General features: G+C 38.2%; 1 pseudogene; it reads right to left on the reverse strand.

Moving 5' to 3' along the window:
* Window positions 1-690: 690 nt before the first annotated feature.
* LOC121147518 lies at window positions 691-1,431 on the reverse strand (annotated as a pseudogene).
* Window positions 1,432-11,684: the final 10,253 nt, after the last annotated feature.

An 11,684-nucleotide genomic window follows, 5' to 3' on the forward strand; every position in this document is an offset into this window, starting at 1 on the left:
GCCACTCTTGTGGCTTAGTGATAAATATTTTTTAACATATATAATTTTATTACAAAAAATTTAAAGGGCCTGGCGCAATGGCCTAGTGGCTAAAGGCCTCACCTTGAACATGCCGGGATCTCATATGGGTGCTGGTTCTAATCCTGGCAGCTCCACTTCCCATCCAGCTCCCTGCTTGTGCCTGGGAAAGCAGTTGAGGATGGCCCAAAGCCTTGGGACCCTGCATCTGCATGGGAGACCTGGAGGAAATTCCTGGTCCCTGGGTTTGGATGGGTGCAGCTCCAGCCATTGAGGTCACTAGGGAGTGAATCATCGGACAGAAGATCTTCCTTTCTGTATCTCCTCCTCTCTTTATATCTGACTCTGCAATAAAAATAAATAAATCTTTTAATTTTTTTTAAAAACAGAATATAACACCTTAAAACAATCAAAAATTTACTATTACTGCCAATTCTTGCAAGATTGCTGTGCTACCATACACAAGAAATTAAAGAAACCATTAAATAGTTAGGAATATTCAACATCACAAGCTTTAAAAATCCAGCCGTATGCAGTGGACCCTGAAAAAGCTACAAGCTGCATTTAAAAAAAGTATTTTCTCTTCAAGGAATCTTATCAGCTATATGCAAGCTGAAGCTATACTGAAGATAATATTGAGTTGCACTTGAATCCACATTCTTAGCAAAACAGTTACATGAGCACAGCTGCACATTCCCCACACATCATTACAAGATAGCAGTCTTCATCCTCTTCCTCCTCATCTTCATCTTCTTCCTCTTCTTTTTCTTCCTCCTCATCTTCTGGTCCATTCTTCTTGGTGCAGGTAGAGCTACCGGGCCTCTTTTTTCCTGCTTCCTTTTTGCCCTTGGCATTATATGTAGGAGTTATCATTTCCATACTTCTTTAGTTTACCTGCTTTCTGTTCATATGGCTGCTTATCTTTGGCTGACTGTTCAGACCACATCTCACCCAATTTTTTTGAAGTATCCCAGATGGACAACCCTGGATGGTCGCTTTTGATCTTCTGACAATGTTCAGAGCAAAACAGGAAGAAGGCAGATGGTGGTCTCTTCGGAGCACTGGAATCTTTTTTCTTTCCCTTCTCATCGTCTTTAGGAGGGACGTAATTCTTCATCTCCCCAGTTGTAGCGAGTTTTATCGCTTTTTTGCTCCATCTTCAGACTTGGACTTCTTTGCAGACATGTCTTGCATCTCTCTGAGCATTTCTTGGAGAACTCGGCAAAACTGTCAGAAGAGTCTGGATGTTTCTACTTCTTGTGCTCTTCCTGGCTTCATCTGCATGAAGAAGGCATTGGAGGACACCTTGGCTTGTTGAGGGTCTCCTTTGCCCATGATGACAGAAGGTGGCCACTTGGCTGTGAGTTTTTGCTCAGGAGTCCCATAGAGTGGGCAGCTCCCACAGCGATGTTTCCTGCCCTTGGCTATGGTGTGAAGTGCTTGATCAACTTAATGATCAAAACCACTGGCTGTGGCACTGGTATTTCTCATGTAGACTGGAAGATGCTCAGATGCTCCTGGCTTCTGGCTTTGGACTAGCCCAACCTTGACTGTTGCAGTCATCTGGGGAGTGAAACAGCGCATGAAAGATGTCGCCCTTTGTCTTTCCCTCTTTGTAACTCTGACTTTCAAATAAATCTTTAGAAAAAGATTTTTAAAAATATGTGTTAACACTGTTATAATGAAACACTGAGATCAAAATATATCTCAAACAGGAATATAAAGGTAATAAAACTCCACTATATTGACATTTAAATAATTATAAAGAAATTGGGAAGAATTTAAAACCAGAGAAATTGATGTTGACAATCTGAAATTTGGTGACATAGGTAATATCATGATAACTTTTCAGAGCTGGAGCTATGATGTAGTAAGTCAAGCATCTTTCTTCAGTGCCAGCATTCCATTCCAATCCCTGGTGCTCCATTTTGATACAGCTCCTTACTTATGGGCTGAGCTCTAGTCTTTGGGTCCCCTGCTCCCACATGGGAGAAGAAGCTCTTGGCTCCTGAATTCCAATCAGCCTTGCTTTGGTTGTTGTGATCATTTGGAGAGTGAACCAGCAGATGGAAGATCTCTCTTTCCATCTCTTTCCTCTCTCTCCTCTCTGTAACTCTGTTTTCCAAACATCAATAAAATTAATTTTTTCAAAACCAATACCTTATCACAGAAGTTGTGTTCTCTAATAAAAGCCAAAATATTTTTTCTCTATTTCCAGTGAGAGAGAGAGCAGTTAGACAAACAGCCAAGTGAATAAAGATGAGAGCAGAGAAAGGCTTCTCAAGTCTCGGCTGCTTTTTATTAAATAGTGAAAACGCGTGTATGGAACATAAAATATTTTCAAGAGTCTTTCACGACACACTCGACAGTCTTACAGTACAATCCCTTACAGAGGTAAGGCAGTTTTCTGCTTCACCACAAGAATGCACACAGGAGAAAACAAATTCTCTTCCACAGAGTCCTTCAGGATTTTCTGCAAGGTTGGTGGTGTTCTGTCATATAAAACACTGGATATATGTAGCTACTAAGAACATGAAGAAGAATAGGACTGCCAAAACTGAAGATCTCAATGATTATTTTATTCCATTTAACTAATTTAAACATTAAGAGCCTCATTTGACTAATGACTCCCTTACTGGACAGAACAGTTGTAGAATTTATGTATTAAAGTAATCAACCATATCAACTAAAGCATATGCAACATCTACTCCATGAAAAATAAGCTTCCTCTTTGGCATGTTTATTCCAATGCCACCGCATGATTGATTCTCTAACATCACTGGCTTTCTAATGATAAAACATTTAGAGCCCATTGCCTTAATCCCTTGCTTGTGCCAGGATACCAGGATATCCCGGGATACCGGGATATGGGTTTCAGTTTGTGTCCTAGAGGCCCTGCTTTCAATCTAGCTTCCTGCTTGGGTCCTGGGGAAGCAGTCAAGGACAGCCCAAAGCCTTGGGATACTGCACCCATGTGTGAGACCCAAAGGAAGCTCTGGCTTCTGGAGCCAATCATTGTAGCCACTTGGTGAGTGAAATCAGCAGACAGAAGATGTTCTTCTCTATCTCTCCTCCTCTCTGTATATCTGACTTTCCAATAAAAGTTAGTAAATCTTTAAAAAATCAGAAAAATAAAAGCTAGCATAAGAGTTTATTCAGTATATTCTCAGTTATAGAAAACACTGTTGTTTGACTGCAAATGAATGAACCTGAAGTGTAGGATTCTATCACAAAGTACCTCATGTAGCCCTGTTATGTGCAAGGCAAACACCAGCATACTTTAATTAGCGACAGTCACCTAACTTAGACAAAGTACAAGCATGACTCAGTGATAAGTCCGCAGTTTAGGGGTCCTTTTGTGAATCAGTTGGTTTTACCTCCCAGGAACATACTTTAAGAAGAAACAAGTTTATGTTACATCAAGAGAAATACGGGTCAAATGCAAAGAGTCCCCTTCCAAATACATGATTAGACAATGTAATGACTTCCCAAAAGGTGACCATGCACTCTCTGATAAAGGACTTTTTGATCCAGGGAACCTAATTTAGCTTACTATTATCATCCATTGTAGCTATTCCTAAAAATCTGTTTTGACAGGATACGGTTAATTAAACTTGTTAAGATATTTCTGTGCTTTCTCTAGACTTTGACTCACACAGTCTATGGTGTATGCATAATTATTCCCTGCCATATATATATATATATGTATATATATATATTCACAGTTGAGGTTAATAGGATCTCATACATGTTGTTGTTAAGGGTGCTCTTTAGTTGTAAAAGATACTAATGTAGTTAGCACTGTTTTGAGGCCTGAAAGATTAAGTTCTTAACCAAAAGAGACAAACTAAAATGTAGCCAACTGAAATATAAAAATATAATTGTGGTTGGAATTTCCAAAATATTCATTGGTAGGCAAACCTAGATAAGAAAAGGTGGTAGAAAAATAAGAAATAATAATAATTTCAACTTTCAAAAATTAAGGAAAGTAGAAAGAAATAAAGTGAAAACCAATAATATTGGGCAAGAATTTAATGAAAGAAATACACTTCATATGTGTTCATTAGCAGCAGACAGTAAGTTTGGTGGAGTAATTATTAATTGGATTGCAAAGAATAAAAATCATGCTAGGGGTTGTATTTATTAAGTACGATTTTGAAAAGCAATAATTAAGTGAACACAAATTCTTTTTAGACCATGGATTTTTTTTAAGCTTTTGCCATTACCCAACTGTTCCTGAAATATTAACTGTGACATAAAACCACAGCTGTAAACCACTCAGGTTGTTTTTGTACACTCTTTCAAACATCTATGGACTCTTTGTTTTTCAATAAAATGCATTCTTTATTAATAATATTCAAAATCTCTCATCATATTTGAAGAGTTTTGTGACCCTTTTTTTTTTAATAACATTGTATTATGTGATACAGTCTCATAGGCACTGGGATTCCCCCCACCCCACCCACAACCCTCCCCCCATGGTGGATTCCTCCCCCTTGCTGCATAACCACAGTTCAAGTTCAGTTGAGATTCCTTCATTGCAAGCAGATACCTAGCACAGAGTCCAGCATCTTATTGTCCAGATAAGTTCAGCGGCTTCTTGGGGAGACCATTCTCTTACAATGGGCTCTAAAAATCCAGTAATCTTTGAGACAAGCTTTTCTCTACCATTGTCCACCTCTACTCATTGCCACAAGCAAAACAGAAGCTACAAAATGAGATTACAGATTCAATGTGATAGTGGTAAAAAAAAAAAAAAAAAGAAAAAGAAAACCACAAACAATCTTCTAAGAAATAGAAAAGAGGATACAAAAATTTATCTGAAAACACAAGAGACCATGAACAATCAAAATCATCCTGAAGAATAAAAACAGACCCAGACACAATTCCAGACCTCGAGACATACTGCAGGGGAGTCGTCATTACAATAGTCTGGTACCAGTGTAGAAACAAGAAGAAGATCAATGGAGCAGAACAGAAGCCCCAGAAACAAACACACACATGCAAAGTCAACTAATCTTTCACAGGATAATTGAGAATACCCACGTAAAAATGCTGATCTCTTCAATAATGCTATTGAGACAACTGAACAGCAGCCTGTAGAAGTAAGAAACAGTACTCACATCTTATGGAAAAGTCAGCTCTAAGTGGATCAAGTACCTAAATTTTTCCCCAAATCCATTGAACTATTACAGGAAAACACAAAAGATAGATATTTGTAAGGACATCTTAGAAAAGTCACTAATAGCACAGACAGTCAAAATATACAAACGGGACTACATTAGACTAAGAAGCTTCTGAACAAAAAAGAAACTATCAGCAAAACAAAGAATAAAACAGCGGAACAAGGGAAAATCTTTGCACGCTACTCGACAGATAGGGGACTGATATTCAGGTTTCACAAAGAGAACTCAGCGACAACAAAACAAGCAGTCCTATTAAGAAATGGGCAAAGAAAATGAGCAGGCATTTTTCAAACAAATTCAAATGTCTATTAGGCCTATGAAAAAATGCTCAGGCTCTCTGCCTACTAGGAAAATATAAATAAAAACTACACTGGGCACAGTATAATGGCTCAATTGGCTAATCCTCCCCTTGCAGTGTCAGATCCCATATTGACATTGGCTCACATTGTGGCTGCTCCACTTCCCATTCAGCTTCCTGCTTATGGCCTGAGAAAGAAGTGGAGGGTGTTCCAAAGCCTTGGAACACCGTACCAGCATGCGAGGATACAGAAGATGCTCCTGGCTCCAGCTCCTGGTTTCAAATCGGCTCAGCTCTATCCATTGTGCCTATTCTGGAAGAGAACTAATGAATGAAAGATCTTTCCATCTCTCTTTCTCTCTATAAATCTTTCCAAAATAAATAAATAAATCTAAAAAATAACTGCATTGATATTTCATTTAACTCCAGTGACATTGGTCAACATTAGGAAATCTTCCAACAATACCTGCTGGTCTGGATGCAGGAGAAAGGCACTCTACTCCACTGTTGGTGGGAGCTTAGGGTAATGCAACCACTATGGAAGTCGATATGGAGAGAGCTAAGGCAACTGAAAATTGATCTATCATATGATCCACTCCTGAGAATATATCCAAAGGAAGCAAATCTGTACATGAGAAAGTGAACTGCAACTCTATATTTACAATCCACAGTAGTGAAGACAGGGAAACAACACAGATGCCCTTCAAGAGAAATAAAGAAACTGTGGCACATCTATTCCAAGGAGTACTCTTACTCAGCCATTGCAAAGAATGAAATTCTACTGTTTGCAACAAAATGGTCCCAGCTGGAGACCTCTATGCTCAGTGAAACAAGTCAATCACAAAAAGACAGATGCCATGTGTTCTTCCTGACATAAGGCAAAATTCATGCAAAATACCAAACAAACTGATATATAGGCATAGATATATGCACACACATAAGTGTATGTATATATAATCTCATATGCATACATAAATTGTATAAAGATGATTAGAATACTGGAAGTGAAGATGCATTGCAGTATGCTTTCTACTGCCAAATAAAAGGAAGACTTCAAATAAAACTATTAAATATACTTTGGCAATACAATTGTCAAGAAAATAGATTGTCTGCTGTTGCCTATACCTGCAATGCCATGATATACTTAAATAGCATTGGACTTGTGACGGTTTCTGATAAACTATACCTTGGGGAAAAATAGTGCAGGTGTGAGAGAATGGAGAGAAAGGGAATGGAGGGTAGGTGGGATTAGGATTCCTACACCTACAAAACTGTATCATGTAAAATAATAGTAGCAATAAAAGTAACAAAAGAAAATAATAAACTTCACCATAGTGAAAAAGGGAGCTTTGGGTAGTGAACAAAACGAAGGCAGATCTGAAAGACTGTGGGTGCTGAAAGAATTAAAATGAGAAACAAAGTAAGAACCAGGAAGGTGTAAATTTCAGCACCCCTGGTTTCCTGTCTACAGTTCTTGGTCTGGCTGAAACTGTGCAGAAGTGAAAATAAGCAGATTTTCTCACAGTAGCTTCCTACAAAGGATCATCTAATTCCTACCAGCAGTGGACAAAAATCACTTGTAAGCCTACACTTAAAGTCAGAGCACCAGCCTTTAGCCGATAAGGCTACACATAGATTTGTCCTGTGACTCTTACGTATCATTTTTAAGACAGATATTGTTGGGTAATGTATGGGTTAGAAACATGGGTGCTGATGTCAGACAACCTGAGTTCAGGTTTCATACAACCAACCGGTTCTGTGACCTCCGGCAAGCTAAAGACACTGTGCAGGCCAACCACGCTTGAGAATATACTAATATCGACCCAATCAATAGTCTTATGAAAACTAGAAGAGATCATGCTAAGGAAGTCTTTAGAACAATGCCTGAGTCATAATAAACACTCAACCAATATTGCCCATGATTATGATTTGTAGCTTTCCTATTGTGTTGGAATAACTTAGCTGTATTTTCCATAGCAAACAAAATCACTTGATAGTTAATGGATATGGGACAAATGCACATGGAGTTTTTAGCAGTTGGTAAATCTCATTAAAAAGGGTTTCTACTAACTAACTGGCTTTAATGAGCACATTAAAGGTACTGCCATTAAATTAAATTTTTATTTCAACCATGTCATTTCTGTTTATAATTTATATATTTTTTTATCCTTGAAAAGAAGCATATAACATCTCCTAAAAGAATAATGGTAACTATTGCCTCATCCTTTCCTGCTTTGTTTTCTGCCTGGACAGAGACAATGCTGTTTAAGCCCACTGGGTCATAGATCATTGAGAAAGTCTTTCCCACCTAACCACAAGTGCAATAAACTGGTACAACTTCCTTTTTCACATCTCAACATTTTCTGATTAATAGACAGCCCTAATGATATATATGCATTCTGTTTTTCATTTCATGACATAGATGCTATTTTATGCTCTTCTTTCTTATTTCCCCTTTTGTTTTATCCCTTCTTGATGATTTCAATCGCAGCAGTTCTGTTCCAACCCACTTTCTGTTCCAACATGATTTTTATCATGTTCTGTCTATGCGTCCTTATGTCCCATACTTCCTGTCAGATAAAATCTTCAGACTGATTAAACCACTAGGTTTAAGGTACAATTTCTTTCTGTCTCCATTTGATTATCACACATCCATCAGACCCCAGGTAGAATTCATGGCATGTGCCAAAACCTGATAAGAGATTATTTGCTACTAAAACAAGACACATTACTAATGATACAGCCAAGCCCAGCCTGACCCCTGCGTGAAATCTTGTAGGGAAGTGCAAAAGAGTCTCAGAAGCCCGCGCAAGTGTCAGATGTAAATATCCTTCAAGCTGTCAGCTGTGAACACCTGCCAAAATGCTAGATGACCGCACAAGGAACTGCAAAGTGCTTTCTTTACTGGCTTTCTTGCCATGTCTGCCTCCCCATCCCCTACCTCCAACCTTGGAAAAGCCAGAAAATTCCGCTAGGGAGATGGAGAAGGAGTAGGTAGTTAGAAAATTTCTACTGTGTCCTCCTCAATTGAACTTCAGATTCCAACTCACGGCCAATCCAAGCTGCAAGATGGGAAGAAACTCCATTATTAACAACAGCTCAGAGTTTACTGATAATGTCAAGTTTCTAAACGGAGGTGATTTTCTGTGACCTGAAGTAACTGGAAAATTGTATTATTCCAGAAGTGACCATAAAAGTCATGGGACCTGTCTAAGCCTTCATTCAGAGACGGGAATGACTAACCTCAAAGACAGCATGTGAAACAATGGAAGATGACGGAAGTTAAGCTGCTTAATGACAACAAGCCACAAGTCATCTCTGCTCAGTGTATCAGTTGCGTTCCAGGGAGAGAAAATAGTGGGATCAAGGGACAATCTGGCATCCTCAGGAATGAAAATGCTGTACACAGACCCAACTCAGTGGCAGTCTTTGGAGCTACAGGAAACCGCCTCGGCAGGAAACATTGCATTTGTCACCACTGACAAATTGCTGGTCAGATTTCTATGTCTCATATACACCTGCAGACATGGGAATGCATCACAGTACAGCTGTAGCCATTTTTCCAAGCTTTTGGGATGGAGTCACTCAGCATTTCTCTCCCAGCCTCCCAGGAGGCATTGTAGAAACTTTCATAATGAAAGTCTCTTTCTTAAGTGTCTGAGGGGCTAAAGCATTAATGGAAATGCTCTTCCTCTTTTAGTGACATCTTTTACAAAACACAACTTTTGACAGCACAAAGTAGAGAAGAGGTTCTGAGTCCATACAAAATAACAAAAAGTTAAAAAGCTTATCCTCAGAGACACACCGTAAGTGCACACTGGTTAGCATGTTTTAAAGTATAGGTATAAGCATAAAGCCTACAATGATAATAATAAACCAAGAGTTTGCAACATGTAGAATATTTTACAAGGCTATGTTTTTCTTTGGGGAAACTGGAGACAGAAATTGTAGTTTCATAAGCCTGTTCATTATTGATTTGAAAGCACTGTAGTTGATACTTATTTTTAAATCAATTAGCAAAATCAAAAGAACCTGCAGTATCATTCAAGAAAAAGATATATGTCTTTATATTTTGAAATAATACTGAAACTTTACAATTACACATAAATTTCCCGCAATGGCCAAGTAGATATATCCTCTTTATCTGATTTAGGTCCAAGACATCAATATCTGTTTGATTCCAATGAAATAGGTGAACTCATTCCGTTAAGTTGCCTAACTTATGCACAAGACACTTATGTGCTTGCTCTATTTTGTTTTAAATAAAATCATTTCCTAATTGAATCCTTAGGTCTTTAGGAATCACACCCCGAACTACTACGAAATGGTAAGAAATAACACAATTTTAGGACCAAGGCCTTTCCTGGGAGTTATAACTCTTGATCCATTATATTAGAGGTGCAAGGTGTTAACTTTGCCACAGCTTAGGTGTCTTTGAAAATGCTTGAATCACACTAATTCAACATAATTCACCATTTACCAAGAATGTGCAAAAGGACACAAACATGACATCATATGAGTCGTTGAATTAATATAAAACAGAAATATCTTATACTTTTGTTTGTTCCTTTTATTTCAGTAAAGAAATCCCTTCTCAGAAAAGGACACAGAAAACAAATAGAAAGAGTGAGAGAGAAAGTGAGAGAGAAAGAAATAGAGAAAATATAATGCTCTATACAATGCCCATGTGTGTTTCCAAACCCTGTTTACCCCGATGCATAAATATGGGAGGTTGAAAGAACAAATAACAATTTAAAGAAGAAAGGGAGCGTGGGGGCTTTAAGATTAAATCACCAAGCACTCTAGCAAACTTAAAGCCATCCTTCTCATAGGAATCCCCACTTTCATGAGCCATGCAACACCCTAGGAAATTTCTCAGCATAGCGTGCTCACTATCTAGCCCTCAGAATGCACTCTTTCTTTGCATTGCTGAGAAGTGACTGAAAATTTATTATTAAATAAACTAATGTCCAGATTTACATTCTGGATTATGTTTTGATCCACTGAAGTTACATCTGATTTCCTCCATCCATAATTCTACATCAGCGTTTACTTTGCCTCTGTGTTTGGAGCTTTGGCCTTTGTCATTTGGGATAGGAGTGAATTTTTAACAGAAATCCAATAGTTCCAATTTTATAGAAGTCACTTACATTGGAATAAACCCTAACAGAAAAAAAAGTGAATTTTAACTTTATTTTCCACAATGTAAAGACAATGACATTCCGCTACAGAAAACATTATAAAGATTTTTAAAGATTAATTTATGTTTATTGCAAAATCAGATACATGTAGAGAGGAGGAGAGACACAGAGGAAGATCTTCTGTCTGATGATTCACTCCCCAAGTGACTGCAACTGCCAGTGTTGTGCCGATCCGAAGCTGGGAAGCCAGGAGCCTCTTCCGGGTCTCCCACGCAGGTGCAGGGTCCCAAAACTTTAGGCTGTTCTCGGCTACTTTCCCAGGCCACAAGTAGGGAGCTGGATGGGAAATGAAGCTGCCAGGATCCCCATATGGAATCCTGGTGTGTTCAAGGCAAGGACTTCAGCCACTGTGATGGGCCCCAACATTATAAAGTTTTAATAAGATAAAATATTTTCATAGATATAACAGTGAATAAACATTAGTATACCACTATCTAATCTTTTTAGAGTAATCATTCTGGGTTTTTGATTGTTCATTCTTATTTTTTTCTTTAATATTGTCATATTCACATTACATTTACATTTGATATCTTAGTTTTTCACTTCACATCGTATCACTTTAGGACAAAAATTATGTCTAGTGCAAAACTTTGTTTTAAGATATATTTATTTCTTACAGGGAGAGAGAGAGAGATCTTCTGATTCATTCCCCAAATGGCCATAACTAGACTTGGGCCAATAAGAACTCAGGAGTCAGGAGTCCAGGAGCTTCCTTTGTCTCCCCTGCATGAGTACAACTGCGTAAGGACTTAGACTCGCGTTACTGCTTGCCAAGCTATATGAGAAGAGAGTTGGACCATAAGTGGAATAATATGGACATGAACAGGTGCCCATATAAGATCCCAGCACTAAAGGTCATGAATTAACTGTTATGCTATAATACTTGTCCCAAGCAAAAAACTTTTAGCTACTCATGGTTTATTATTTAGATACAGCACTCAATTTCACAATAGAGACATGTAGGTTGCTATGCATTCGTTT

The sequence above is a fragment of the Ochotona curzoniae genome, unplaced genomic scaffold, assembly GCF_017591425.1.
Source record: "Ochotona curzoniae isolate NIBS_2020 unplaced genomic scaffold, NIBS_Ocur_1.0 scaffold_4506, whole genome shotgun sequence".
NCBI lineage: Eukaryota > Metazoa > Chordata > Mammalia > Lagomorpha > Ochotonidae > Ochotona > Ochotona curzoniae.